Source organism: Ictalurus furcatus, chromosome 3 (assembly GCF_023375685.1).
Source record: "Ictalurus furcatus strain D&B chromosome 3, Billie_1.0, whole genome shotgun sequence".
Taxonomy (NCBI): Eukaryota; Metazoa; Chordata; class Actinopteri; order Siluriformes; family Ictaluridae; genus Ictalurus; species Ictalurus furcatus.
This window is the reverse complement of record NC_071257.1, coordinates 26772366-26778813: the sequence shown is the minus strand read 5'-3', so window position 1 is coordinate 26778813 and position 6448 is coordinate 26772366.

Below are 6448 nucleotides of genomic sequence, written 5' to 3'. Positions count from 1 at the left end.
GTCAAACAGGCTAATGACTGTAAGAAAATTTTGAAATCAGGATCCCTCCTGGGGCACACGGTGGCTTAGTGGTTAGCATGTTCGCCTCACGTCACCAGCGTTGTGGGTTTGAGTCCCGTGGCTCTGTGGGAATCTGTGTGTGTGGAGTTTGCATGTTCTCCCTGTGCTGTGGGGGTTTCCTCTGGGTACTCTGGTTTCCTCCCCCAGTCCAAAGACATGCATGGTAGGTTGATTGGCATGTCCAAAATGTCTGTAGTGTATGAATGGGTGCGTGAGTGTGTATGTGATTGTGCCCTGTGATGGACTGGCACCCTGTCCAGGGTGTACCCCGCCTTGTGCTTGATGCTCCCTGGGATCCTCCAGGTTCCCTGTGACCCTGAAAAGGAGTAAGCGGATTTGTCTTTTGTGATGGGAAACAATCAGTTTTATTTCTGCAGTCCTATACGTACTATGTTTCTTTTGGACACAAGTAAGTAGCAATCGTTTGTCCCAAACGTCCCGCTGGCGTCCAGTGTTTTTAATGTATTTTTCTCAGCGAATTTATGAATGCTGGTGTAGATTAGGCAGGTGTAATCAGCCAAGTAGGTGTGCTTTGGGATTCATCCAACAACTGGGAAAGTGTAGGACACAATGCTTTTAAAAAAAAAAAAAAAACAAATTATCAAGCTTACACTTCTACCCTTCAAAGGCAAGGACACAAGATTGGCGAAATAAGAAGTGTCTATATTCCTGAAACATGCTTTAAGGCATGTTAACCAACTTTAAAGATAATGCTGGAGCTGTGATATGATGTTGTTTTTTAAAAATCTGTCCACTTATAGAGTAATTTCACAATCTTTTCTGCAAAATACAATGCAACAACTTTTGGGAGGCAAACTTATAGAAATCAAATTTATTCTGCTCTTTACCTTTAAATTTCTTATTATTTCACTTCACAATATTCACTTTCAAAGAACAAAGGAATGCTTTTAAATTTCATAAAGGGGGCACTGTGGCTTAGTGGATAGCATGTTTGCTTCACACCCTTGGGGTTGGGGGTTCACGCCCCAGCTCTGCACTGTGTGCACGGAGCCTACGTGTTCTCCCTGTGTTTCAGATTCTTCCTCCAATACTCCAGTTTTCTCCCCCAGCCCAAAGACATGCATGATTGGCATTTCCAACTTGTCCATGTGTGAGATTGTGTCCTGTGATGGGCTATGCCCCAAGCTCCCTCAGACACCAAATCTGTGTAAGGTAAGTGGTATGAAAAATGCCAGAAATTTCAAAGAGCTATATAATGACACAGAAACTAATAAAAATGCCTGAAAAAAACAACCAACCTCATGGTATTTTATGGTATTTTAATATTAAATAAAGGTGGAATTGTGATTATATCAGCAACGGTGTAGAGGCATTTTGTGTCTTTTAGTGCTAACTAGATGCTAAATCTAAATGCTAATAATGAAAAACACTTAAACTTTTATTTATTCATTACTATCAGAATGTTTAGCAAATAGTAGCATTATTGGTGCTGAGTCCTTGATGTTCTGTAGATTTGTGGCTCTTATGAAGATGGATGGCATCATGAATTTTGCCAAGTTTCAGGATATCATGCTTCTTCTGCCAGACTGTAGCCTTCTGGCTTGTGTTGGTTTATCACACACAAACGTTGCAGTTGGAAATCTGAAAGGTTTTCATAAATAATGCTTTCCTCATATTTACCAGGTTATTTTAGAATATTTTAGGTTGGGTCTGGTTGCCTGTTCCAGAAGGTTAAGACTTGGCCTTGGATGGATCGTTTCACAAAATAACAACTGCAAATATATACACAAATATCAACACAGAAATTATTGACTGAAAAATTGGAGTGGGAAATGTTGTTGTAATGTTTATTTAAGACAATCATCAGTACTCATTTTCACAAAGGATGCCTAAACAGCATAACTGGAATGCAAAAAACGAACACAACAACAGTAACTAATGACCAGAACCAAAAGTTCCATATGGTGCATTGAGTCTCTTTATTTATTTTAGTGAAGTTTGTGTTGTGTTCTGCTAATTTGATCAGGCTCAATACTGACTCAGTAAAACAGTCCCTTCTTTACCTCAGGAAATACCCTATTAGTCTTTTATCAAACAAAATGAATGGCTTTCAGTTAAATTACTAATAATTATCAGTTATTTGTTAGTTATTAGTTATTTGACATGTCAATTTTACATTCCAATCAAGAAATTCAGTTAATTAATCTCGAGTAATTTACATTTCAAATAAATAATGATACTGTCTTCTCTAATATTTGATCTCATCAGCTCTCTTTCAGTCTTGAACTTCAAAAGTCTACCACAGCTTAATCTATTCTTAGTGGTGCCTTTTGGTGGTCTCTATTATCTCTGTGCCCATGTGGATTTGGCTTAGAATATTTGTTGTTGGAAATAACTGTGGGGAAAGACTGATTGATAACATCCTTTCATTACAGAACAGAAATGCAGACTGGGACTGCAGTCTTTGTTCATGTCTGAAACAGACAGTCTATCTGATACTAATACTTGAATGAATAATTAAGAGTTGAATATCATGGAAGATACCTGAATGCATTGAAAGTTGATGACTGCTGCTGCTGACCTTTCACACTGACAGATCTACTGACCGGATATAATACAGCGAAAGAGTAGTAATATTTTAGGCACGGGTTCTAAATATAATGTCAGCCAGCCCACATGCCTGCATAAATGAGACAAACTCCAAGGTTACTAATGATTTGCACCTCTGCTTCCTGTACACATTTACAACGGGGCACAGGAGTTCCCAATTAAGAATTTGTTTTTGTGTTATGTCTCCCAGAGGAGTTGTGAAAATGTTTCATTCTGATTTTGTTGTGTGTGAAAGAGCAGTGCTGTTTATATTTAAACCACATCAATAGAACAGAGAGACCAAAAGTAAGGTTTAATGCCTGAAGGAACCTCCAGTTTCAGTCAAATGTGTTTTCATGATAATACAGGGGTGAAAATGATTGGGATCCCTTGTTACTTCTACACCTTCTGAATTATAACACGACTTTAAGTGGATATCAAGATGTGATTAAAATAGACAACAAACCCATAGCGAAGACTCATAGATGTTTTTGTTTGCAAATTGACCACGTTTAGTATTCTAGCAATTTAGCCGAAGGCAATCCGTTCTATGTGACTTTAGTAAATTGCTTGGGGGGAAAAATTAATGGTCATGCCGTTACCAAATCCAAATCCATGTAATGTTGGTTTTCTGTGTACATTGGGAAGCTTTCCTGTACATTCAAGCTGACATTTTAACCATTTTACAGCTGCTATCTTTTCCACCGCAGCCTTTAGCATGTAGGGAATCGAGCTTATGCACTCTAGGTTTAAAGAGCAAATATTTGGTGTTTCACAAGTATGAACATGAGGTAACACAGGCCAAATTCGCTTAGTCATTCATAACAATGGTTTAGATAAAGGAATATAGCTGTGATGTGCAGCAAAAGGTGTTGATTTTCACAAAATGGGAAGTGGCTATAAGAAAATAGCAAAAGCATTGAAAATGCCCATTTCCACCATCAGGGCAATAATTAAGAAGTTCCAGTCAACTGGAAATGTTATGAATCAACCTGGAATTAGAAGAACTACAATCCGAAGTCACCTCCATCAACACAAGTTGTTTGGAAGGGTTTCAAGAATAAACCTTCTACTCTCATCCAAAAACAAACTCAAGCGTCTTCAGTTTGCCAGACACTACTGGAACTTCAAATGGGATCGGGTTCTATGGTCAGATGAAACCAAAATAGAACTTTTTGGCAATAAACACCAGAGGTGGTTTTGGCGCACACAGAGAGGTAGCCATAAGGAAAAGTACCTCATGCCCACGGTTAAATATGGTGGTGGTTCTTTAATGGGGCTGTTTTCTGCCAGAGGACCTGGACATTTTGTTAGGATATATGGCATCATGGACTCTATCAAATATCAACAGATATTAAATGAAAACCTGACTGTTTCTGCCAGAAAGACAAAATGGGCTGGGGTTGGATCTTCCAGCAGGATAATGATCCAAAACATACATCAAAATCAACACAAAAATGGTTTACTGACCACAAAATCAAGGTCCTGCCATGGCCATCCCAGTCCCATGACTTGATCCCCATAGAAAACCTGTGGGGAGAACTGAAGAGGAGAGTACACCAGCGTGAACCTTGAAATGTGAAGGATCTGGAGAGATTCTGTATGAAGGAATGGTCTCAGATCCCTTGCCATATATTCTCCACCCCCATCAGGCATTATAGGAGAAGATTCAGAGCTGTTATCTTGGCAAAGGGAGGTAACACAAAGTATTGACTAAAAAGGGTGCCAATAACTGTTGCACACCTATATTTAACAGTTTATATATATATATATATATATATATATATATATATATATATATATATATATATATATATATATATATATATATATATACCGGCGTTTTGTTTGCAATTATTTGCTATCCATGAGAGCAGAGTATTTAACAAAAGATGCAAAGGTTAAATAATAAAGACAAATTTTCACAGCCTTCTTTGCTCATATTTACCAAGGGTGCCAATATTACTGGAGGGCACTGTACATACATACATACATACATAATGTAGTAAGCTTGCAGCTGGTCATTAATTCAGGCCATTCAAAGTGTCTGTGGGTACCATACACATTTTTCACTTATTAATATTCAGACCTTAACATTTAGGAGGGTTTAGATCAGGGGTCTTCAAGCTTATCAGCACAGGGCCTGTGTGGCTGCAGGCTTTCATTCCAGTCAGATAAGAACCAGCCCTAATAATCAATTGAAAATCAAGATTAACTGATATAACAGATGGAAATTGTCTATCAGCCCTTTGAGAATAAGACACCAGCTTTATATAATCAAGGGACCCAACCAAATTTCCGACAGTTAAACACACACAAGCGGACATTTTTTCCACAGACTCATTTCTTAATGAAAAATAAAATGAATAGCTCTGTGCTTTGCAATCTGGTACCTTACATGTAAAAATTAAAAAGAAAAATAGTGAACATACAGTATTTGCTATGTTTGGTGCTGGTTAATGACTTTGGTCTAAACCAAAATCGATCTTTTTTGAGAATCCATGTTGAAATGGTCTAAATACAGTGTCTTACTCAGAATAACACTTGTTTATAACACAAGGAAAGGAATAGGATAGAATTTATATTCTATAGGATTTTTTTTATTGCAATATTGATTGTCTCAAAGCAGTGTTATAATCATCAGTGCCTTAAACCCCTAGTGAGCACACCAAGGATGAGGTAGAGGATGAAGGATGAAGACTCACCACATGACCCTTTCCTCCTGTTAATGTTAATTCATGGGAATTGAGTTTTTAGTATTATATAATGTTTCCAGCTGTGTGCATACTGTATATGCTAAGAATCCCATTTTATAATGAATATTATGTTGATGTTATCAATAAAAAATACCGGTAAATGAGTTATCACTGGAATCATTATTTTACAGGTAAATCAGGCAGGGACTTGTAGTCTGAAGGAGAGGAGCAAGATATTTTTGGCTTCAGGATGTCAACTAGGCATCTGGTGCTCAGGGCAGACAAAGAGGTCGTTACAGAAAACCTGTTTAACATGGTGGTAAAACAAATTAATGACTTGTTTAATAGCATTCCTTCTGCTGGAAGTCTACACAGTGTTATAGTAGAGTAATATATTATGGCATGAGTACCAAAAATGGCATTTCTCATTCCTTGTAAACACTGCCATCTTCTGGATTAGAAATGAAACACAAGTTCTCTACTAAGTTCTGTTTGTCTAGAGTCAAAAAATAATATTGAAACACATTGTAGGCTACACATAAGGCATTTTTATTGTCTATCTCTACTCTCTACTGGCTGTCTCTGTGTGCAGTACCTTAAGATGTACACTTTGGCTGTTTCATATTTTAATGCACCCATCATTCTGCAGCTCAGTTTTCATTTAGCTGATTCACTTGAACAGCCAACAGACATTATTAACCTATTCTAATCTGAGCTTTTCCATTTGCTCAAATTTGGATTTATACGAAGGAATCTGCAATCAGCCTCTAAATCTGTATAGCATTACTGGATACATCGTGGCAGTGTGGATTTACTGTAAGAAAAGAAGAATAATCACTTTAAGACAACAAGGCTCAATACACAGACACAAACAGAATTCTAACGCATAAATATTTGAACACTTCTCTTAGTTTATCACTGTGTTCGAAACGTTGTTTTTTTCTTTTTTGTGAGTAGATAAAAAATACCAAATGTAGTGCACCGTCACTCTATCAGTTCCACTTCCGCAATAGCAGAGCGTGCATTTGATTGGCTGGCAAGCCTGCACGGTTGCCCCGCCCCCTTTAACAGTATGAGTGAAGCTCCACCTCCTGCCATGCTGGTGCTCTCCCCCATCGTGCTGTGCTGCGTTCCAGCTGGAG